Here is a 24103-nt window from a genome sequence, read left to right on the forward strand (position 1 = left end):
AGAGATCTTTTTCTCCACCCTTTGCGCATTCCACCCCAAGACCCAGACCACATTCATGACAGAACTCCTGTGTGCGGACATGTGTGGGGAAGTTTCTACAACAGGGTTGCATTGTACAGACTGCCTGTGCCCCAGGGGCCTGTGGCAGCTGTGTGCCCTAGGGTCAACGGGAACAAATTGCCTTGCAGACAGGGAGCCGTGCTGGAGGGCTCCGTGAAACCTGTCCCACTAGAAAAGCTCACAGCAAGGGCTGGAGCTGTCGAAAGAGGCAGGAAGTTTGGGAATGTGCGGAAGATAATCCTAAAATAGCTAGCCTGCCTTTGTGACTCCTTTCTAACTTAAATTTGGGGGGAAATTCTCCCATAGCAGTGACCTTTTCTTTCTCACCTCTCTTTCCTCCATCATTGCTTCAAGCCTGGCTCCTGACAAGAGCTTTGTGCCCTCTGGATGATTCCCTTAGCTGGCCTCCAAGAGTGAAGGAGAAAGAATTATTAAAAACAAACAAATAAACAAACAAACAAACCAAAACCCAACACAACCCAGGGATCTAAGCTGTGTGCTATCACTTGCTGTGAACAAGAGATGGAAGGCTAACCGTGGGAGTACAGTGGAGAGCTTGGCTGTTGGGGATCTATAGGAAGGGGCTTAGGAGATCACACATCAGCTTGCAGATAGAAGAGTCTGGAAAGTATTTTTAAAAAGAGCTCCACAGCTTCATAGTCCTATAATTCTGACTGCTGGGGCTTCGTCACCTTTCAGGACCTAGACTTCAGGGTGTCAGGGTTGGAAGTAGCATCTGAGATCATCTAACCCAGCGATTGCAACCTCAGATGCCTCCGGGGACCAGGAAAGGGACACAAATGAGTGAGGAAAGCTGGGTGGAAGGTCACTAGGAATGGTGGGGCCTGAGGCAAAGCAGAAGTACATGCATTTTAAAAAACACTGTGTGAGCCAAAGAAAACAGGGCTACCGGCCAATGTTGTCATGCAGGCTGCCCGTCTGTGACATATGGCTTTAAACTAATCCAAACTAGGTTCGTGGATGAAGAAATAAGACTCTGAGAGGGGAAGTGTCTCACTCTGGGTCACACAGCCAAGCCGTGATGGAACAAGCACCGACAGCCCAGTCCCTGGACTCCTGAGCCAGGGCTCTCCCTCCTCTGCTGTGTCACAGCCTGCGTGTTGCATGGAGTTGGGGCACAGGAGAGAGCATCTCTCTCCTGTTATGAATGGTGAGAGCAGGCATTTTAGGCAGCTCCTGTAACTCCACATGGGTTCTGTTTTGGCCAACAGGTCATGCCATCTGTAAGTGCCACCATCATCTGTGGCCTTTCCCACACCCTGAATGTCTTCCTTTGAGAGTGTAGGAAGAGTTTCCCTCTGTTGGGCCCCCTTCTGGGTACAATTTGGGAACTGGCTGCTCCTCATTCTGAGACTTCAGGCAACAAAACCACAGTCTGGGTCTCCAAGTTCTGAGTCAGGTATTCTGAGCAACAGTGCAAGTTTTGCTGCAAGTTCCCTTTAAATGTGTCTTTACGGTGTTGGGGGAATTAATTACTGGTTGTAAAGCACTTTGAAAATTAGGGATGAAAGGATCCATGGACCAACAAAATATTATTATAATTAATGAATACCTATCAATAAACTGTGATTAAGAATAATGAGCATTTTTCACAGGTTATCAAGCTGAGGCATCTTTCACACAAGCACGTTTAACCTCATGTATTTTGCCAGAACCATTCCCTTGGTAATTTGCTCATGGAAGTTTTGTCCAACACAAAAAAGTACACTTTGTGCTTTTAAGAGAACATCATTGATATTTTTATACACCATGAGTTAGTAAGAATGGATACTACACTTAATTTCCATTTCTGATTTCTCCCTCTTGAGAAACTTTTTCAAATTTTCACAAGCTTGGTTTCAAGGAGAATTTTGTCAGATAATATGTATTTTTAAGTTTTCTCCCCTGACTGGTCTTCTGTCCAAGAACGCAATACCTTTTTGGTTTTTCAACCAGGAGAGTTTCTTTTGATGTGTAAATATCCAATATGCAGAGCTCAGGGGCTACACATAGTAAATGCAGAATAAACATGTGAAGAGTGAGTGAGTGACAGGCCACCGTTGCCTGTGTCCGGTGGGGGAGCACGGATGATGTTAGCGCTCTCAGTTGGGAGACTACATTAGCTTTTCAGGTAAATGGGTAGAATGTCCTCTGGTAATAGGACTTGGCTGGAATCCTTGATTTCTGAGACTGGGTTTGGACTTCCAGTCAATTGCTCAAGCCCATTTTGTGACTGGTAGTGGCCTCTCAGATCAGGGGTGATGGAGACTATGTTCATAACCTCATTGTGGACCACATATAAAAATTCCAAAGTTATTGGGCCCGAGAACAGAGCAAAGCAATGGCAATAAATTCCTGTGAGACTCACAAACCACATAGGTGCTGCTTTGAAACAGACACACTTAGTAAGTTCAATTCCTAGCCAATAATAACAGCGAATATTTAAGTAGCCGTTACATGATGGCTGGCATGGCGCTGGGCACTTTTCATGTGTTACCTCATTTAATCCTCATACGTATCTTAATGAAGGAGATACTATAATTATATAGTATATATATGTATATATATATTATATATAGTATATATAAATATAGCCCGTATTTAGGTGGAGAAATCAGAGGCAGAGAAGTAAAGTAATTCATCCCAGACTATGGCAGGTAAGTAGCACAGCAGGGATTTGGGCTTAGATTTATCTGGTCTTAGGATCTGAGCTCTTATCTCTATAATACATTGCCTCTCATCAATCACTGCTTTGCCCTTATTACCTCTATAGACTTAAAGGAGTCCCTTGCCCTCAGTGAGACATGGCTATCTCATCTTTAAAAATGACAATAGTCAAGGGGCGCCTGGGTGGCTCAGTCAGGTAAGCATCTGCCTTCAGCTCAGGTCATGATCCCAGGGTCCTGGGATTGAGCCCCACGTTGGGCTCTCTGCTCAGCCAGGAGCCTGCTTCTCCCTCTGCCTACAGATCCCCCTGCTTGTGCATGCTCTCTCTCTCTGTGTCAAATAAATAAATAAAATCTTGAAAAAAACTTTATAAAAAACTGAAAATAATCATAATTACTTTGCAGAGCAGGTGCCTGGACACTGCTTCTTTTGCTCCTTCCTCCGACTCTAACCCTAAGGTCCAGGGAGAGCTGTTCTCTTCTCACAGTGACCATTCCTGACCCCATGGATTGGCAAAATGGTGAGCATGTGAAAAGAAATAAAAGAAAGAAGAGAAAAGAAAGGAAGGAAGGAAAGAAAGAGAATTCTACAAACACTTGCATAGGGCCTATATAAGCCTATATGAGCCCATGAAGGGAAACCCTTTTATAAAGGGTCCAGATTTTAGATATACCATTAGTGGGCTTAAGAAGAGGCTTGGGTAAGTTATATCAATACTGGGAATGGTGCCCAATGAAATTTTAGTGCAAAACCTTGGCACTGCAGTGGAATGGATATGATCATTACATCACCCAACACTTGATACCTGGCGCATATCCTCCCAGTGCAAACTTTTGCTCATTATGGGCCTTGGAATCTTGGCTTTTACTGGTAGTTCTATTTTGCCACAGAGTTAGTGCCATATATCAGAAAGGAAATTAAATACAGGCAAAATGCTCCAAAAAGCAAGCAACAACGATTTTATGTAGGACTTAAGATCACAAGCATCAATGCCTTTTTAGAATCTAAATTCTTAAAGACACTATCAGGATACCTTTTAATTTCTATCTCATCAGTACCTGGAACTTAAACACACACACAAAAATAGTGACATGTTTTCAAGTATCAAGTAAAACTCAGAAGTAGTTCTTTTCATCTCAGTCACTTGGCACATTACTATAGCTGTTCCCTGCTGGAGCTAGGAAACATGCCTTTTGGGGTTTTTAAAATTTTATAAATGGGGAATTCGACCCAGAAAAGCTGGTCTGCAGTCACAGAAGTAACATTAAGGGTATAATCCATGCTGTTATGTGATGGTTATTAGTATAGTAAATGTTAATTACATATATCTACACACGCATACAGATATGTCTTGCTTTCCAAACTATCGCTATATGAATTCAAGAACCAAATGAATATGTATAAAATTTTGGATCTATTCCTGCTGTCCTAATTATGCCCTCTTTACTCTCCAGACCCATTTCTACCCTCCAGGGCATATTCTATGACTCAGGAGACTGAGGCCTAAGGCCTGCATCACCTGGGTTACCCTGACCACTAGCTTCTAGTTGGGTACAGCCAATGAGAGAGTGAAGTGATGTGTGGTTGTGGTATTTATTTCCCTCCTTCCCTGTGGTGGATACTGTTGGTATTATGTCCAAATAACTGTTTCTGTGTGTCCATTTGTAAACTTCTGTGTCCTTTGCTTCTGTTGGCTGATAGCTGTAACTTTTTTTTCAGAAATCCACCTTTAGACCACCAGAGCTACTTCATCTAGTACAAGTAGAGAGCTGGGAATGCCTAGGAGGTCATATCCCCCAGAGATTAGCCAGTAACTGGTATGAGAAGATGAAAGCCCTGCTCCCTTGCTTTGAGGTGGGACAAACTCAGGTGTAACAACTCTGGGGTATGATTTCATTCCAGAAATCTATGGTGTTAGGCTAGGACTAGGACTTTGCTTGAATCTGCACCCTTGCAAATCTTTCTTCCCTTCTTTATCTTGGTTCCAAGAGGTCTACAGAGAGCAATTTTTCAATAATTTACTTACATGTGAATTCTCACCTCAGGATCTGTTTTTAGAGAACCTCAACTAAGACCTCCCCCATATGCATTCCCCTAGAGTTTCATCACAACCTCAGTGGTGGCTGAACTCCATCTACAGCTACAGATTCTGTTGGATGCCCCCCCTTCCAGGACTCCAGTTGTCATGGAGGCCCTGAGAACACCATTCTTTCTCCTTGTCCTTGAGGTTTAGTGATATTGATTGCCTTCCATTAGCACTAGCCCTTGGGTTCTTATTGGCTCTCTTAACCAACCTTCCTTTATTCCTCTTTCATTAAGCTCTTCAAATATACCATCTGTTTCCAGTTGAAACTCCAATTGAGAATTCCTTCTTTTCCCAATTCTGCTACCTTGCTAACTCAAACTTAAGAACTGAATGATCCAGGTAATGAGGTATCCTTTGCTATCCAGACTCTGTCAAGAATCTTTCTATCTGAACTTAGGATCTAATAGATTATGAACAGTGAGGATAATCACACACATATACACACAAACAGGCACACACATGTGCACACACATCACACTTAACCTCATATAATTATTTTGAATATTATACTGAGAACACTGAAAGGTCACTTGGGAGAAAAGTGGTAGAAAATGCCTTTAAAGATTTCTCTTTCTGCCTATGAATTATTAACTGCAATAGGAATTGCTGCCTTGATATACACAACTAGAGAACAGATGAAATAAATGCAACCACTGTTTTCAGACTTTAGACAGAAGGCAAAGCAGGACTGTAATCTCTGAAAGAAGGGAAACACACAATATGAGCCCTCCCTATGACTACCTCAGTTACTGCCAGGAGGCTCTTTCCAGACATAATGCAGAAAAGGGGAAACCCAAACAGAATACATCAGTCTCTTTGAGATGAGAAGATAGAGATCAGATTTCAGGGAGGCCAAGGCAAATAGGGTCAGTGGGTCAAAGTATCAGAAAAAAGGGAGATGCACAAAGAGAGAGCCCTGGAGATCTATAGACAGACCACTTAGAATCTTCAACTGAATACTAACCTGTGAGAGTGTGGAGTGAAACCATGAAGCTGGAAAAAGAAAAACAAAAAAAGTAAGCTGAACAATTCCTGGAGTTCGCCCCAGGCTGGTGAATGTTCACATTTCTATCAGTCAGAGCAGAAAGACCACATAATACACAGCACATTCAACAGAATCCTCAGAAGATGTTGCCTTCTTAGTGGGACTAAATTATCCTAAAGTGAAGGCTTCTTTGGACCCAGCCTAACAAAGCTTTAAAGTAAGCCTTGAGAAACTCAAACTGTTTCCAAGTAACTTAATCAGAAAAAAGTCCACAATTATTTAAAAGAATGCAACAAAATCCAGCACTCAAACAAAACAAAAAAATTCACAATGTCTGTGATCTAATAAAAAATTACCAGGCATGAAAAAAGCAGAAAAATATGACTCATAATCAGGATAACAATAAATCAATACAAACAAGTCCAAAAATGACATAGAGGGTGAAATTAGAAGAAAAAGACTAAAGCAATTATTAGAAATATACTCCATATGCTCAGTAATGTACAGGAAAACATGAATATAATAAGAGGAATAGAAGTTATAAAAAGAAAACCTGAACAGAACTTCTAGAGGAAAAAAAATACAAAATTTTAAATAAAAAAACACACTGGGTAGAATTAACTATAAATTAGATACTACAAAATGAAAAATTAGTGAACATGAAGGCCTAAGAATAGAAATTATCCTAAAGGAAACACAAAAAGGAAAAGGATTTTTTGGGGCACCTTGCTGGCTCAGTCAGTGGAGCATGCAACTCTTGATCTCAGGGTTGAGTTTGAGCCCCATTTTGGGGGGAGAAACTACTTAAAAATTTTTTTTAAATCTAAAAAAATGAAAAATGAAAGAAAAAAGGATCTTAAAAAATGAACAGAGGACTTTGTGAAAATATCAAGCATATTGTATGTGGTGTTCTAAGAGGAGAGGAGAGAGGGGGAAACCTTAGATATCTGAAGAAATAATGGTTGAAAATCTCTAAAGTTTAATAAAAATGGCAAACCTACACATCCAAAAACCTCAATGAACCGCAGACAGAATAAACAGGAGGAAAACTACATAGAGCACATTATAGTTAACTTGCTGAAAAACAGTGATAAAGAGCAACCAGAGAAAAGAAACAAGCTTGAATAAGAACATATGTCCTCTTGGAAAATATGCAGCCAGAAGATAATGGAGTGACATCTTTAAAGCACTAAGGGAAAGCACAACAGGCAACCTCGAATTTTATACCCAATGAAAAAAATCTTCCAAAAACAAAAGCAAAATACTTACTTTTTCATACAAACAAGAGTCAGAGGACCTCCACTACAAGAAGTGTTAAAGGAAGTTTTTCAGGCAGAAGGAAAGTGATGTCAGGTGGCAATCTGACATGTCAAAGGAATAAAGAACAGTGGAAATGGAAGATGTGTGTGTAATATAAAAAACAACTTTTCCTCATTCTTTAATTGTAGGGTTTCTAACATATGTATAATTTAAATGAATGGCATCAAGGACCAACCAGGGAAATAGATGAAAGATTTTATACTGTATGTAAAGTTGGAGGTAGACTATGGCAAGTTAAAGGTGTATAAGTAAATCCTTGAGCAATCACTAAAAATAAATAACGATAACAATAAAAGAAACTGAAGAGGTACAGCTAATAAACTGACAGTGAAGCTAAAATGAGATAATAAAACATAAAGTAAAAGAAAGGAGTAAAAGAGGAAGAAAGAAACAAAGAACAGGTGGAATAAATGAAAAACAAACAGCAATATGGTAGATTTAAATGTGACCATATCAATTATTACATCAAATATAAATAGTCTAAACATTCCAATTAAAAGGCAGAGATTGTCAGCTTGGATACAAAAGCAAGACCAACTATATATTGTCCAGAATAAACCTACTTTAAATGAAACAGTACAGCTAGGCTGAAGGAAGAGGGTGACAAAACATAAGTAGGCAAACACTAATTAAAAAGAAAACTAGAGTGGGGTGTCTGGGAGGTCCATTTGGGAGAGCATGCAATTCTTGATCTCAGGGTTGTTGGTTTGAGCCCCATGTTGGGTGTAGAGCTTACTTAAAAGAAAAAGAAAACTAGAGTGACATTATTAGTATCAAAGTAGATTTCAGAACAAGGAATATTATTAGAGAGGGAAAGGAACATTATATAGTTAAAGAGGTCAATTCACTGAGATGTGGTAACAGTTCTCAACATGTATGCACCTAATAATACAGCTTCAAAATACATGAAACAGAAACTGAAAGAACTAAAAGAAAGAAAGAAAGAAAGAAAGAAAGAAAGAAAGAAAGAAAGAAAGAAAGAAAATTCACAATTATATTTGGAAATTTCAAAACCCCTCCCTTGTGAACTGATAGAACAACTTGACAGAGATCAGTAAGCACATAGAAGACTTGCACAACACTATCCAATCAACCTGACATAATTGAGTGTTTCTGGGAATTGGACACTAATGTCAGAATTCTGGAATGGTTTACTCACTCACCAGATGACAATGAGGACCTCATCACTAGGGATAGGTATTGATAGTTCCTGGCATGCCGTAACAGAGAAAGTGCTAAAACTTTCACTTGTAGAGAACAGAGATGGAATACTAGGGGAAGGGGATGCACTGGCTTGTACATTCACTGAGATGTGGTAACAGTTCTCAACATGTATGCACCTAATAATACAGCTTCAAAATACATGAAACAGAAACTGAAAGAACTAAAAGAAAGAAAGAAAGAAAGAAAGAAAGAAAGAAAGAAAGAAAGAAAGAAAGAAAATTCACAATTATATTTGGAAATTTCAAAACCCCTCCCTTGTGAACTGATAGAACAACTTGACAGAGATCAGTAAGCACATAGAAGACTTGCACAACACTATCCAATCAACCTGACATAATTGAGTGTTTCTGGGAATTGGACACTAATGTCAGAATTCTGGAATGGTTTACTCACTCACCAGATGACAATGAGGACCTCATCACTAGGGATAGGTATTGATAGTTCCTGGCATGCCGTAACAGAGAAAGTGCTAAAACTTTCACTTGTAGAGAACAGAGATGGAATACTAGGGGAAGGGGATGCACTGGCTCGTACAGTGTCTCTGGCATATGAAAAGTGTGAGGGAAATAACTCCAAGGACTGTGGAATTGAGTGGCCAACTTAAGGCAAGGTGTGAGTGCCAAAGGGGTCCCTGGACAGCATTTAAAAGAACCCACATTTCTTTCTCCCAGAAGGTGGCAGGAGCTGTATGCCAGGTATAATAATTAATTATAAGAAAGGGAGAACTTGGGGAGCCTGGGTAGCTCAGTCGGTTGAGCATCTGATTCTTGATCTCAGCTCAGGTCAAGATCTCAGAAACCTGAGATCAAGCCCCACACCTGGCTCTATGCTCAGCAGGGAGTCTGCTCCCTCTCCCTTTGCCCCTCCCTCTGCTCACTTTCTCTTTCTCTAAAATAAATAAATAAATCTGAAAGAAAAGAAGAGAAAGAAAGAAAGAAAGAAAGAAAGAAAGAAAGAAAGAAAGAAAGAAGAAAGAAAGAAGAAAGAAAGANTTCTCTAAAATAAATAAATAAATCTGAAAGAAAGGAAAGAAAGAAAGAAAGAAAGAAAGAAAGAAAGAAAGAAAGAAAGAAAGAAAGAAAGAAGAAAGAAAGAAAAAACAAGACAAGTTGATTTCCCAGGTAGGCAAGTCCTATGCTAAGGTCAGAGCTTCTCTGTTTGCAACCTGTATCAACACACACCTCAGNAAGAAAGAAAAAACAAGACAAGTTGAATTCCCAGGTAGGCAAGTCCTATGCTAAGGTCAGAGCTTCTCTGTTTGCAACCTGTATCAACACACACCTCAGCATCTTCTAGAAAATTCTTCCCAAATTCAATTGCTCAAATCTGCCTGTAAAACAAATACTGAGAAGGCTTCTGCCAAGTCCAGGGTGGACAGATGAAATGACTACAACAAGCCAGAGATGTCTAGTTTTGCCTTGAGACCATAGCTCTATCATGCACCTCATTCCATCTAGCAGCCAAGGGTATGTCTGGTAGCCAGGAAGGAACAAACATTTGGAGCATCTTCTACAGTTTGCCTTACGTCCCTGTTCGTGTCATTTAAGAGGATGGCTGATTTTTGAATGCATTTAATTTCTTTCTGGAGGATGCTTCTAGGCACAGCACAGTAGCTGCAGGCAATTTCTACTGTGCACTCAAGGCTGACCTTCAGAGAGGAGAGAAGCAGAATGATTCCCCTAGAGGAAAACTTCAGCTTACCAGGGAAAGTCATGGGAATTCCCAGGTGTACAAATTTAGAAGTATTTTGCTAGTCTTGGTCAATTCAGTAGAAAATTCTTTTGTTATAATTGTTATAATGAATAGCTGTTCAGAAGGTCTTTTGATGAATTTAGGAGTTCCCACCTGATCATAGCACATTCCAAACCATCTTCAAGTTACCTGAGTTTCCTGCATTTTCTTCCAAATCTCAACTAGAACTTTACAGATGGGTTGGTCTCATCTCTTGTAAGAAAGGAAGGAGAAAAGGCTGGAAGGCAGGCAAGACAGACACACAGGCAGATATAAAGACAGACAACCACCATCTACACTGAGTGCAGAGCTTCTATAATCACATAAAATTGTTTGCCACGGTGGCTCAGGAGCTAGCTGTGCTTAATAGGTTGTGTTTGCCCACTTTGTCACCTGTTTCAAATGCTCTGCTCTGTGAGACCCTCCTCTACTGGCAGACATGTTGTGATGAGAATAACTTTCTTAATGGTAGTAGCTAAGCATGGTGACTCATTGTTTGGATTGCTGTATGTTGAAAGGGCCGAGCACTGTCACTGGAGTGAGTGGCTGAGTCCCCAGCGCAGACAGAGCAAGCCCTGTGGCAAGGCTGGGACATGAGCAGAGCCTCCCTGAGTCCTGTTTGGTCTTCTAGCCACGAGCCTGCTTTTCTGAAGTAGCTCTTCTGGATGTGAAGTCATGTCTTTTCCTTTTGTGTTTGGAAAATTGCATGATCTCTTATTTATTCTACAGTAACTCCTAGTTGAATCCCCCTGCTCTGCCTTGTGTCTCTTCCCTTCAACTCATCCTGCACACTGATGGCAAAACCTCTCAAACTTGTGTCACTCAAATCCTAAAGCCTATTAGGGCTTCTTGCTAGAGGACACTTCAAGGACATCTCCTTTCCTTTCCGGGCACTCAAGGCCTTTGTAATCAGAATCCACTAAAGTCCCCCACCCCTACCCCGTGCCTCCAACCTCACATCTATTATGTGTTGCAATGGCACAATGGATGTTAGCATGACTATTTTTCAATCCCCAAATCAGAACACTTTCTTTGACAAATAAAAGAATAATTGTGAGGCTATCAGAGGAAAATATTCTCAATCTGTACAGTACTGGAAAAGTCTAGGTCTTGTGGTGTGATTTCTCCTTCCCACTTCTTTCCTGCCTCTGTATCACTTTTTTTTTTTAATGCCTAGAAACATTTTTGTCCTTCCTTCCTCAATCTCCTCACTCTCATTCCCCAGCCTGTTGATAGTCTAGTATTCTTTGTGTCTGTCCGGACCCGAATCAAATGCATACCCTCCACTGCACAATTTAATAATGTAACTTCTCTCTGTGCTCTCAAGCCAATTTAGGGATCCTTTATATATTTTTCCCTGCACTGAAGAAATACGTATGTTTTCTTTATCTTCACGTTCCCCTCAGCATCTTATTATAATAAACCTTTCTTGAGTGTCTGTTGGGTAAATAAGCACTCTTATTCCTTCATTTAATTCTCACAACAAACTTCTCCTGTGTTACTACCACTTTATAATTGAGGAAATTGCGTCCTGTGATGGTTAAGTAACTTGTCCAGATTCACACAGTTAGTCAGCAGTTGGCTTGGAATTCAAACCCGATTATCTGTGCCATCAGAGCTCCACACACACAGGAAAGGCTCAAAAACAGCTTTTTCAAAAATTGAATTGAGTCAGGTGCACCCAGAGATAAGGGAATCACTTGGCAAAAGAAGTTAGCCCTGAGGAGATTAGAGACCCTGATATTTTTCCTTCATAACAAGGAAGATACCAAATAATTGATTAGATTTCAGAGATTATTGTGAATAAACTACAAAGGAAATGAATGTTAGTGGAGTTAAAAAAGAAAGGGGGAGCACAAGAAAAGCTTGTTCAAAATGCTTTCTCTCAGGTGGGCGTTTTCCCCTTGCTGCTTGTGCCCAAACCTCCCAGCATATCCTGAGTATACATGCACTAGGTAGACGCTGAGTATATACACAATACCCAGGCACTGAGTATCCATACCTGAGCATATGGGCAGTATACATATGGTATATGGAGTATTACCCTGGGCATAACACACAGTATACATGCAGGACACATGCAGTGAGTAGACACCGTGCATACATACAGTATACACACACCATACATGCATCGAGTATACACGCACTGAATATATATACGGTATACACACACTGAGCACGCATGCAACGCTGAGTCCACAGCAGCAACCATCCCGCTCTTTGCATAGGGGTCAGCAGACCCCTGCAGAGTGCAGGTCATTGGGGCCTGTGGGTGCTGGGCTCACCCCCATATCATTCACTTACCCATCTCCCCATCACATACCCACCCCCTGTAAGAGGTGTCATCACCACGGACACAAAATGATTTTCAATGGATGCGGTCACCAGGAATGACCAGACGGCAGAGTGGACACACCTCTGTTTGAAGTACACTGAGAAGAAGGCCAATTGCGAAAACACAGCAAGTCTTCAGTGTCCTTGGAAAACGTTCGCTGTCTCCTCTCGGCACAAGGAGGGGCCCAGCCTTGTCTCACAGGCAGGCACTGAAATGGGGAGTGGTATCATAATTATTACTACCATGAATATTAATGCATGGATTCCACTTCTATCGACCCATCTTGATGACCTTCTAATGGGTTCATTGCAGGTCTGACGAGCCAAAGGCTTCCAGAACAAAATTGCTTCATCAAATTTGGCCTTTCTTGATGAGATGCCTCTGGCTTCATCATATGATCAGCTCTCATGGAGTTGAAAGCAGGCTGCTATTCCATTTTAATTTCTTTTTCTTTTCTCCTCTCACCCTTAGGGATTTTGGATAAAAGAGTTTATTAGTTGAGTTCACTGGCTTGTCGCCCCAAAGCTTGGAACTATGCTTCAAACTTAGCCAAGGCCCTTCCTTTGAGAGCGTGCCAGCTACGGAAGACAGTCAAGCAGGTGCAAACTGTTTGTTCCAGTCAGCCTTCCTGCAGAAAGCTGGAGAACAAGCCCTCTAGGCCAGCAAGTGACATTCCCAACAGCAGAAAGCACCAAGAAAATGATCATTTTCATACTCTGAGTACAATTCCACAACCCATTTTCTGCAGTCCTCAAGTCTGAAAAGCTCTGAAAAACAAAAGTTTTTATTTTGTTTATAAGTCTGCAGCAAGTTCATGTGGTGGTGAAATCGGACATGAACTGTCTTGGAGCTATTTATAATCTTTATCTTATTTAGCAGGAATATTTACAGATTGTGCTGTGAAAAATTAATGTTCAATTATAAGGTATACCCTGCTAGTGTGTGTGTATATCTGAAATATTCTAAATCTCAAAGCACATATAACCCCAGGGGTTGTAGATAAGAAATTATATACCCATAGTGTAAAAACACCATAAAAGTCTCTACTTAATGAAAAGGTTGACCTCATCTTCACATTCATGAATTTCTATTTCTCTCTCTTGCTGAACTGGAACTTGGTTCTTGGCCTAAGAGTTACTTGATCATCATGGAACCAGTCTTAGACTAGAAGTTGGGACACCTGAATGAAATTGTTTAACCTCTCTGCGCCTCTTTCCTCCTCTGTGAAATGGGGATGAAAACGCAGTCCTCGTTGTTTCCAGAGCAGGTCTGGGACTCAAATAGGAAAACCCGTTGAAATGGGAAACCACCACGAAAGTATCAGATGTACTTATCAAAGCCAAGCCACATGACCGTTCAACTGGTGACCACCCGGTTGGCTTTATAGAATTATTCCTGATTTAAAAAATACATGCTCCATTAGTTCACCTAAGCCCAAACCCTTCATCATCAGTTTGTGAGTCCTGATGCCCTCTTACATTTCATCACACGGGATGAGTGTTGGACGTCATACCTGGGCAAACTTACGATTACATATTTGCGTGAGTTTAAAAGCACAGGGACGGGCCTGCATAGGTTGCATTTAGGGTCTAAATATTATAAAATAAGACCTTCTGGTCCTTTGATTAATAAATATTTTTGGTAGCACCAATATATTTTTAAAAAGGTTTTTGGTTTTTTCTTTTTCCACTTTGGAAAGAGCAAAACTGAACGGAGTTTATGCTGACAGACAACTGGCATGGCTGTGAATGGTGATTCACTTTAAGTGGTTTGTATTGGTGGATCAAAGGAACACTCTAAACACGGCAGATAAGATCCTAGTGACATGCTGAAACTGGAGGGAACAGGAACCAGCCCAACAAAACTAGAGAAAAAGAATAGAGAAAAAGACTTCAGGAAAGGGCAGAGGGTCCAGCCCTCCTTAGGGCTCTAGGCTGATAGACCTTCGCTTTTGCCGGGCAAATACTCTCTGCTCTCCCAGTTGTGAAATGTACATCTGTGGGACATATGTATAAATCACCTACCTTAAGTAAGGACCTCAGTGAGCCCTAGAATGAAGTATAACAGTAATAATCATAATTTGCAGTTTACTGACTGCCTTCCTCATCATGTGATGTTTGCCCCATTTCCATATGGTAGGTATGGTTTTCACTGTTGCGCATTCTGTCTCTCTGCTGCTGTTTAGCAAACCACCCCCAAACTCAGGGGCTTAAAATAATAATTTCTTGTTATCCCTTGTCGTTCTGTGGGCTTAGCTGAGCAGTTCTCTTTTGGAATTGCATGCAGTTGTGCTGTATAGCCACAGTGGCATCTTCTCTCATGTCTGTCCCCCTAGCTGGGGAAGCTGGGACATCTGGGGGCTGGCTGGATTCTTGTCTCTCTCCATCCACCAGCTTGGGCTTCCTCAAAGCATCACAGTCTTAGAGGATTCAGATTTTTTTTTTTATATGGTAGCTTTCTTTCCCTAGATTGAGGGTCCCAAGGTGGAAGCTGCAAGATTTCTTATGACTTAGCTCCAGGGTCATGCCAAGCGGCTTTCACCAATTCTATCGGTCAGAAGTGAGTCACAGGACCAACCCAGATTCACAGGTATAGATACTAAGCCGTGTGACTCATTGAGGGATCATCCTTGGAGACTAGCAGATATATACATTTATAAAGAAGTATAAATATTTGTAGCAAATCATATTATAAATGAGAGAATTAACGTCTGCAAGGTTAAGTTACTTGTCCAAGGTCAAACAGCTTNAAAGCACCAAGAAAATGATCATTTTCATACTCTGAGTACAATTCCACAACCCATTTTCTGCAGTCCTCAAGTCTGAAAAGCTCTGAAAAACAAAAGTTTTTATTTTGTTTATAAGTCTGCAGCAAGTTCATGTGGTGGTGAAATCGGACATGAACTGTCTTGGAGCNCTGTAGGTAGCCAAGGTGGAGCTCAGATCTAGCACTTTAGGATTCTTCTATGCTACATTCTATCTACTAAGTGAAATTATGTGTGGAAAATGAATTAATTTACTAAAACTATTTATTAAGGCACTGCACAAAAAGGCATAAACATAATGGTTTCCATCCTCTGAAAGCTCTAGAAGGCTTCAGATTAGTGTGAAAACAATATTGGATTTGAAATTAGAAGCTCAGGGGGGCCTGACTGGCTCAGTTGGAGGAGCATGCAACTCTTGATCTTGGGGTCATGGGTTCAAGTCCCACGTTGGGTGTAGAGATTACAAGAAAGAAAGAAAGAAAGAAAGAAGAAAGAAAGAAAGAAAAGAAAGAAAGAAAGAAAGAAAGAAAGAAAGAAAAGAAAAGAAAGAAAAAGAAAGAAAGAAAGAAAGAAAGAAAGAAAGAAAGAAAGAAAGAAGAAAGAAAGAAATTAGAAACTCAGAGTTTGAATCCTGACTCTGTAACCTTCAGAGATTCATTTAATGCCTTCGAAACTCAGTTTCCTCAAAGGTAGCATAGAGATAGCGGCGCNTTAGAAGCTCAGAGTTTGAATCCTGACTTTGTAACCTTCAGAGATTCATTTAATGCCTTCGAAACTCAGTTTCCTCAAAGGTAGCATAGAGATAGCGGCGCCTTTCCTACAGGATTGGTGTAAAAATAAAATAAAACAAGACACCCGAGCATGGTTTCGTTAGTGATAGAGTACGTAAACAGTGGGCTTTAACTAAAAGCAAAAGCAGGGGTCCACAAAAGCTTATATAGCAATGTGTAAGAGGAGAGTATCTCTTCCTGTGATGTATGAGGTTGGAGCTTGACGGACCTCAGCCAGGAACGTACTAGAACTGATCCCTGCAGTGGCTGAGGTGTTGTACCAGAGGCGCTGGGATGCCCCGTCCAGCCCTAGACTCTCTGACACCAACGGTTTCCCTGGGAAATTTGAAGTCCTTGACTGGCATTCCTTTCCTTCACGTGATGGCATAACACTATTTCGTCAGGGGATAGATAGGACCCTAGAATCCCAAAAAGCTAAAACTTCGAGAAAATCCATTCCTTAATTTTTTTTAAAAGATTTTATTTATTTATTTGACAGAGATAGAGACAGCCAGTGAGAGAGGGAACACAAGCAGGGGGAGTGGGAGAGGAAGAAGCAGGCTCATAGCGGAGGAGCCTGATGTGGGGCTCGATCCCAGGACCCCTGGATCACGCCCTGGGCCACTCAGNAAGGCAGATGCTTAACCGGGGCCACTCAGGTGCCCCCATTCCTTAATTTTATTTCATCTTTACTTCATCTCTTTTTCTTTTTTAATCTTAGCCTCAAAATGCTTGATGTGGGGAAGATCGTTTGGGAATGTAATGCGGTAGGAGTTGGGGGGAGCCTCAGCAAACTGTAGTTCGAAGCTGAGTGTAACTGTCTGATGAACTGGGATCAGGACGCCGCCGGTCCTGTGGGAGTAAATGGGTGGGGATGGGGGAGAATATCCCAGTTCTGGTCCTGAGCAGGGCCCATCCGCCCGTCTGAGTCCCAGGGAGATGGTCCGGTAGCCACAGGGAGAAGTACAAGCCCTGACGCTTGCAAGATTTTCTGTGATGCTCTGGGGAACAAGGCCCTGGGGGCAAAGAGAGACAAAACGGGATTTGACCTCTTTCTCCTTTCTTCCTGGGACTCGCTGTGGTTTGGCCAAGAGAGGCCTGTTCATACACTCATGCTCTTACATAGGAAGGGGTAGGGGACCTTTGAACTTAGACATTAGAGATAATGTGAGGGCCACCCTGTTTGTTTGGATGCGGGTCAACTCAGGATACAGAGCCCTTGACTTCTGATACAGATTTAATCTGTCTAGAGCAGTGTTTCCCAAACCTCTTTCAAGGATTCGTTTTTATTCCTTTTCCCTGATGTGTTTTAAATGCTACTACCTATGAAACGAATATGACATTTTTAGTTTAATTTTTATTTTTAAAGTGCCCAATTCCGTGGGTTTTAGTATATTCACAAAATGACAACCATCACCATTATTTAATCCCATGACGTTATCATGGAACCCATTAGCAGTCCATCCCTAGTTCCCTTCTCCCTCCCAGACTCCGGCAAGCACCAGTCTAGTCTGCCTCCGGCCTCTCTGGATTTACCTCGGTGGACATTGCATATCGGTGGAAATTCACAGTTCGTGCTCTTTTCTGCCTGGCTTCTTTTACTCCGTATAATGTTTTCAAGGTTCACTCACCTTACAGCCCTACTTTGTTGTTTGTTCTTCTTTTATTGCCAAGTAATATTCCATAGTATGGCTACACTGCATTTTTTTCTCCATTTGTCAGTTAATGGACATTTGGGTTGTTTCCACTTTTAAGCTACTATGAACATTCCTATATGAGTTTCTCTATGGATGTGTGTTTACAATTCTCTCAGGTATATACACCTAGCAGTGGAATTTCTGGGTCACACAGTAACTCTACATTTAACTTTTTAAGAAACTGCCAAACTTTTTCAAATGAAACAATTTATCAACAATGTTCTATTTTTTTAAATAAACACATAGACATTAATTGGTGCTTCTCATCAGCATGAGGTAACTCTTGCTACTATATTGACTTTCGTCTCTTTAGCCACAAGCAGAGAAATTTGCTGTCTAGTCTATATAGACTAATTTTTAGCTAATGATTGTTTTCTTTAGACTTTTTGAAATATTGCCAATAGCTTGAGTACCATCAGTAGAGTACCTCTGAAGGTCCATAGGGTCCAGAAGTCCAGACTGGGAGCAGGGCAAGGCGTAAGAATAGCTTTTGGAAATGTTTTACTAGAGTTTGGGACATCTATCCCCCTCTCTTTTCCTAGTTCTTCCCCCTCAACTGGATCCCACCCCCCTTTTTCCTTAACTCTTAATAGTAGATTAATAGTTCCCAAACTTTAGGATTTTATGGACTAGTAAAAAAAATTTTTTTAAGTAGTAGACTTGCATATGCGTGCCAACTTTCTATTTTGCCAAATAAGAACAATAAAAACTATCTTCTATTACAATGATTTCATTAAAGAAAGGACAACTCAGGAAGGTAGAGACTAAACGAAAAGACAGTTTTTAAAATTCATTTTAATAATTGTTTTCATGAATATTCAGTTTATTTTTCTCATTTTGTTATGGACCAATGAATCAGATCTTACCAAGTGGGGATAGAGTAATTAGTCCACCAGGCTGTGTTAAAGTACAATGGTTCCTAGCCTCGCCCACCTTGCTCTCATTAAGGGAATGGTGTCATTTCCTTATAAAATTTTCTTCTCTTCTAGGTCTTCTTTTCTAATAAAGTTAGATTTCTCTGCCACACAGTTTCCTTTGGCTTTGGTGATTTGATAATGGGCAGAGAAAGACAAAGAAGAGAAAGACCAGTTAGGGATGATTAGAAGAAGTTGCATCTTGCAGTGATAAAAGAAATAGGACGCTGGGAGGTAATGTGCAGCACAGGGAATGTAGTCAGAAATACTGTAACAACTGCATGATGACAGATGGTAACTCGCCTTATTGTGGTGACCATTTCAGAATATCTATGAATATTGAGGCACTAGGTTGTATGCCTGAAACTAATACAATATTTGTATGTCAATTATTCTTCAATATAAATAAGTAAAGAATATTTTTTTAAAAAGAAGTTGATTAAAGAACTGGGAAGGAGAGGGGTGAAGACGAGTGGGAGAGAGGGAAAAGCATCCCAGCAGCTGAAGGTAGTTTTCTTCAGGCAGGTGTGGTGCTGGGGGTGATAGGCTCCAGAAAGCATGTGGTGTCCAAGACTCAGGGAGGGATGACAAGAATAAATAGGCAATGGCACTAGGATAAACTACGTCCTCTTTACCATCTTTCAGAAACGTTAAAGAAGATTAGAATTTTCTTTTTAGAAATACAGAGACTGGGCCTCATGACCCAGGATTCATAAAGATCATACAAAATTGGACAGTGGTTATGATCAATCTCCCGTTACAACTGATCCTTCTTCACCTTTTCTCAAGACACTTCAATTCTCTTCCTCTATCTGGTAGGTGAAATTTTCTCTTAGGAAGTAAAGAAATTTTATTTGTGCAAGGATAGGATACATGTGCTATATAGATAGGTGAAATTATCCTTTTGGAGTGTGGGGGAACTGTAGTGGCAGTCTTTATTCATTTCATATTTCATTTATTGTCTCACTCAGAGAACATTTATTGAGTATCTCCTAACTGAAAACATTTTACCTAAGCCCTAGCTAGGTATATAGATAATATTAATGCCTAGGCCTTGAATGAACAAATATTTGACCCCAGACATGTAAACACAAGCAATTACAAAGGTATGCAACAGCAATATTACAAAGCACAGAGTGGGAAGTGATCAACTCTCTTTGGAGAGGGTGGGGCAGGGAGAGCACATTCAGTAAAGACTTCCTGGAAGAGGTGACAACTGAGCCTAAGACCTAAATAGCAGCGTATCAGGAAGACTAGGGTGGGGAGAATTCCTGGAAGAGAACTGGGAAGAGTGCCTTACTGATAGCTGGACTGTAAAAGTGTGAGCTGGGATTGGGAATGGCAGAAGATTAGGCTGGGGGGGGGGGNCACAGGGAGAAGTACAAGCCCTGACGCTTGCAAGATTTTCTGTGATGCTCTGGGGAACAAGGCCCTGGGGGCAAAGAGAGACAAAACGGGATTTGACCTCTTTCTCCTTTCTTCCTGGGACTCGCTGTGGTTTGGCCAAGAGAGACCTGTTCATACACTCATGCTCTTACATAGGAAGGGGTAGGGGACCTTTGAACTTAGACATTAGAGATAATGTGAGGGCCACCCTGTTTGTTTGGATGCGGGTCAACTCAGGATACAGAGCCCTTGACTTCTGATACAGATTTAATCTGTCTAGAGCAGTGTTTCCCAAACCTCTTTCAAGGATTCGTTTTTATTCCTTTTCCCTGATGTGTTTTAAATGCTACTACCTATGAAACGAATATGACATTTTTAGTTTAATTTTTATTTTTAAAGTGCCCAATTCCGTGGGTTTTAGTATATTCACGAAATTACAACCATCACCATTATTTAATCCCATGACGTTATCATGGAACCCATTAGCAGTCCATCCCTAGTTCCCTTCTCCCTCCCAGACTCCGGCAAGCACCAGTCTAGTCTGCCTCCGGCCTCTCTGGATTTACCTCGGTGGACATTGCATATCGGTGGAATTTCACAGTTCGTGCTCTTTTCTGCCTGGCTTCTTTTACTTCGTATAATGTTTTCAAGGTTCACTCACCTTACAGCCCTACTTTGTTGTTTGTTCTTTTTTTATTGCCAAGTAATATTCCATAGTATGGCTACACTGCATTTTTTTTCTCCATTTGTCAGTTAATGGACATTTGGGTTGTTTCCGCTTTTAAGCTACTATGAACATTCCTATATGAGTTTCTCTATGGATGTGTGTTTACAATTCTCTCAGGTATATACACCTAGCAGTGGAATTTCTGGGTCACACAGTAACTCTACATTTAACTTTTTAAGAAACTGCCAAACTTTTTCAAATGAAACAATTTATCAACAATGTTCTATTTTTTTAAATAAACACATAGACATTAATTGGTGCTTCTCATCAGCATGAGGTAACTCTTGCTACTATATTGACTTTCGTCTCTTTAGCCACAAGCAGAGAAATTTGCTGTCTAGTCTATATAGACTAATTTTTAGCTAATGATTGTTTTCTTTAGACTTTTTGAAATATTGCCAATAGCTTGAGTACCATCAGTAGAGTACCTCTGAAGGTCCATAGGGTCCAGAAGTCCAGACTGGGAGCAGGGCAAGGCGTAAGAATAGCTTTTGGAAATGTTTTACTAGAGTTTGGGACATCTATCCCCCTCTCTTTTCCTAGTTCTTCCCCCTCAACTGGATCCCACCCCCCTTTTTCCTTAACTCTTAATAGTAGATTAATAGTTCCCAAACTTTAGGATTTTATGGACTAGTAAAAAAAATTTTTTTAAGTAGTAGACTTGCATATGCGTGCCAACTTTCTATTTTGCCAAATAAGAACAATAAAAACTATCTTCTATTACAATGATTTCATTAAAGAAAGGACAACTCAGGAAGGTAGAGACTAAACGAAAAGACAGTTTTTAAAATTCATTTTAATAATTGTTTTCATGAATATTCAGTTTATTTTTCTCATTTTGTTATGGACCAATGAATCAGATCTTACCAAGTGGGGATAGAGTAATTAGTCCACCAGGCTGTGTTAAAGTACAATGTTTCCTAGCCTCGCCCACCTTGCTCTCATTAAGGGAATGGTGTCATTTCCTTATAAAATTTTCTTCTCTTCTAGGTCTTCTTTTCTAATAAAGTTAGATTTCTCTGCCACACAGTTTCCTTTGGCTTTGGTGATTTGATAATGGGCAGAGAAAGACAAAGAAGAGAAAGACCAGTTAGGGATGATTAGAAGAAGTTGCATCTTGCAGTGATAAAAGAAATAGGACGCTGGGAGGTAATGTGCGGCACAGGGAATGTAGTCAGAAATACTGTAACAACTGTATGATGACAGATGGTAACTCGCCTTATTGTGGTGACCATTTCAGAATATCTATGAATATTGAGGCACTAGGTTGTATGCCTGAAACTAATACAATATTTGTATGTCAATTATTCTTCAATATAAATAAGTAAAGAATATTTTTTTAAAAAGAAGTTGATTAAAGAACTGGGAAGGAGAGGGGTGAAGACGAGTGGGAGAGAGGGAAAAGCATCCCAGCAGCTGAAGGTAGTTTTCTTCAGGCAGGTGTGGTGCTGGGGGTGATAGGCTCCAGAAAGCATGTGGTGTCCAAGACTCAGGGAGGGATGACAAGAATAAATAGGCAATGGCACTAGGATAAACTACGTCCTCTTTACCATCTTTCAGAAACGTTAAAGAAGATTAGAATTTTCTTTTTAGAAATACAGAGACTGGGCCTCATGACCCAGGATTCATAAAGATCATACAAAATTGGACAGTGGTTATGATCAATCTCCCGTTACAACTGATCCTTCTTCACCTTTTCTCAAGACACTTCAATTCTCTTCCTCTATCTGGTAGGTGAAATTTTCTCTTAGGAAGTAAAGAAATTTTATTTGTGCAAGGATAGGATACGTGTGCTATATAGATAGGTGAAATTATCCTTTTGGAGTGTGGGGGAACTGTAGTGGCAGTCTTTATTCATTTCATATTTCATTTATTGTCTCACTCAGAGAACATTTATTGAGTATCTCCTAACTGAAAACATTTTACCTAAGCCCTAGCTAGGTATATAGATAATATTAATGCCTAGGCCTTGAATGAACAAATATTTGACCCCAGACATGTAAACACAAGCAATTACAAAGGTATGCAACAGCAATATTACAAAGCACAGAGTGGGAAGTGATCAACTCTCTTTGGAGAGGGTGGGGCAGGGAGAGCACATTCAGTAAAGACTTCCTGGAAGAGGTGACAACTGAGCCTAAGACCTAAATAGCAGCGTATCAGGAAGACTAGGGTGGGGAGAATTCCTGGAAGAGAACTGGGAAGAGTGCCTTACTGATAGCTGGACTGTAAAAGTGTGAGCTGGGATTGGGAATGGCAGAAGATTAGGCTGGGGGGGGGGNGGGGGGGGGGTGTCAGAGCATGGGGGAGGGATTTAGGACCTTGTCATGGGGGGGCGGCTGAGAGAAGGCCAGTGCAGGGATTTACTCGGGGAGTCATAATATGATTTGCACTCAGAAAGCTCACTGTTAAGACTGTGGAGGACAGATTGGTGAAGAGGCTAGACAGACAGCCCAGTTCGCCAGCCCTCACAGCAGTCCAGGAGAGAGAGATCCCGCCGCGTGCTGTGATGGAGATGCACTCAGTGGAGGCTGGGAAAGGGAGAAACTCATTCTGACTGGGAAGACCTGGGAAGACATCTGGGAAATGGGATTTGGCTATCTTGAAAGAACTGAACTTCAAAGGGCCAAACCGAGGAAATGGGAACTCCTTAGAGATAGTCTGTGTTCGTTCTAAGTCCCCCAGGCCGAGCCCAGATGGACTGACGTGGAGGCTTCGGGTGTGTGTTTGTTGGATGAATGGAAAAGAAATTCCAGGGTGTGTTAGTGATCTCGTGCTGCCTATTAATCGACCTCCGTACTTAGTGGCTTGAAACAGCCGCCGCTTATTGTCGCTTGTCCGTGCGCAGCGAGACGGACAGCTCTGCTGCTCCGGGCCCAGCACGGTCGATCTCTCTGCAGCCACCACTCACTGCACCATCCACAAACCTCTGGTGGCTCCATTAGCGGCTGGATGGCTGTCGGGTTGAGGGACAGGGTGACTGAGCCACATATGTCTCATCAACTAGCAGGTCAGCCTAGACTTGCTCCCACTGTGACAGTAGGGTTCCAAGTGAGGGAACAAAAGCATGCCAGGCCTCTTAAGGCTGAGGCTCAGAATTCGTATTACCTCCCTTCGGTTACGTCCTGCTGGCCAAGGCGAGTCACAAGTCCAGCTCACCTTCAAGGGGTGGGGAGATGTTCCACTTCTTGATGAAAGAAAATGGAAAGTCACCTTCCAGAGGGGTAGGGTTATAGCAAGGAAAATACATAACTGTGGCCATTTTTGCCATCTGCCACAGAAGCCGAAGGAAAAGGCTGAGCCGGCTGGGAAGGCTGGACCGGGCCGGGCATAATGAGGCGCATGCGCACTCACAGGGCTGACTCATGGCAGGTCGGGGAGGTGGTAGAGGGAGGCCGAAGACTAAGGTGGGTAAGAGTGTACAAGCCAGACCACAG

The 24103-nt window shown here is 41.3% G+C and overlaps 1 long non-coding RNA gene across 1 annotated transcript in view; it reads left to right on the forward strand.

Moving 5' to 3' along the window:
- LOC117802726 overlaps positions 1-13968 on the forward strand; it is a 48583-nt gene extending 34615 nt beyond the window's left edge. Inside the window, exon 3 of the long non-coding RNA XR_004626224.1 lies at positions 12880-13968. This is a non-coding gene — a long non-coding RNA (uncharacterized LOC117802726). The remainder of the gene's footprint in view (positions 1-12879) is intronic.
- The last annotated feature ends 10135 nt before the right edge of the window (positions 13969-24103 follow it).

Source organism: Ailuropoda melanoleuca, chromosome 1, assembly GCF_002007445.2.
Source record: "Ailuropoda melanoleuca isolate Jingjing chromosome 1, ASM200744v2, whole genome shotgun sequence".
Lineage (NCBI taxonomy): Eukaryota > Metazoa > Chordata > Mammalia > Carnivora > Ursidae > Ailuropoda > Ailuropoda melanoleuca.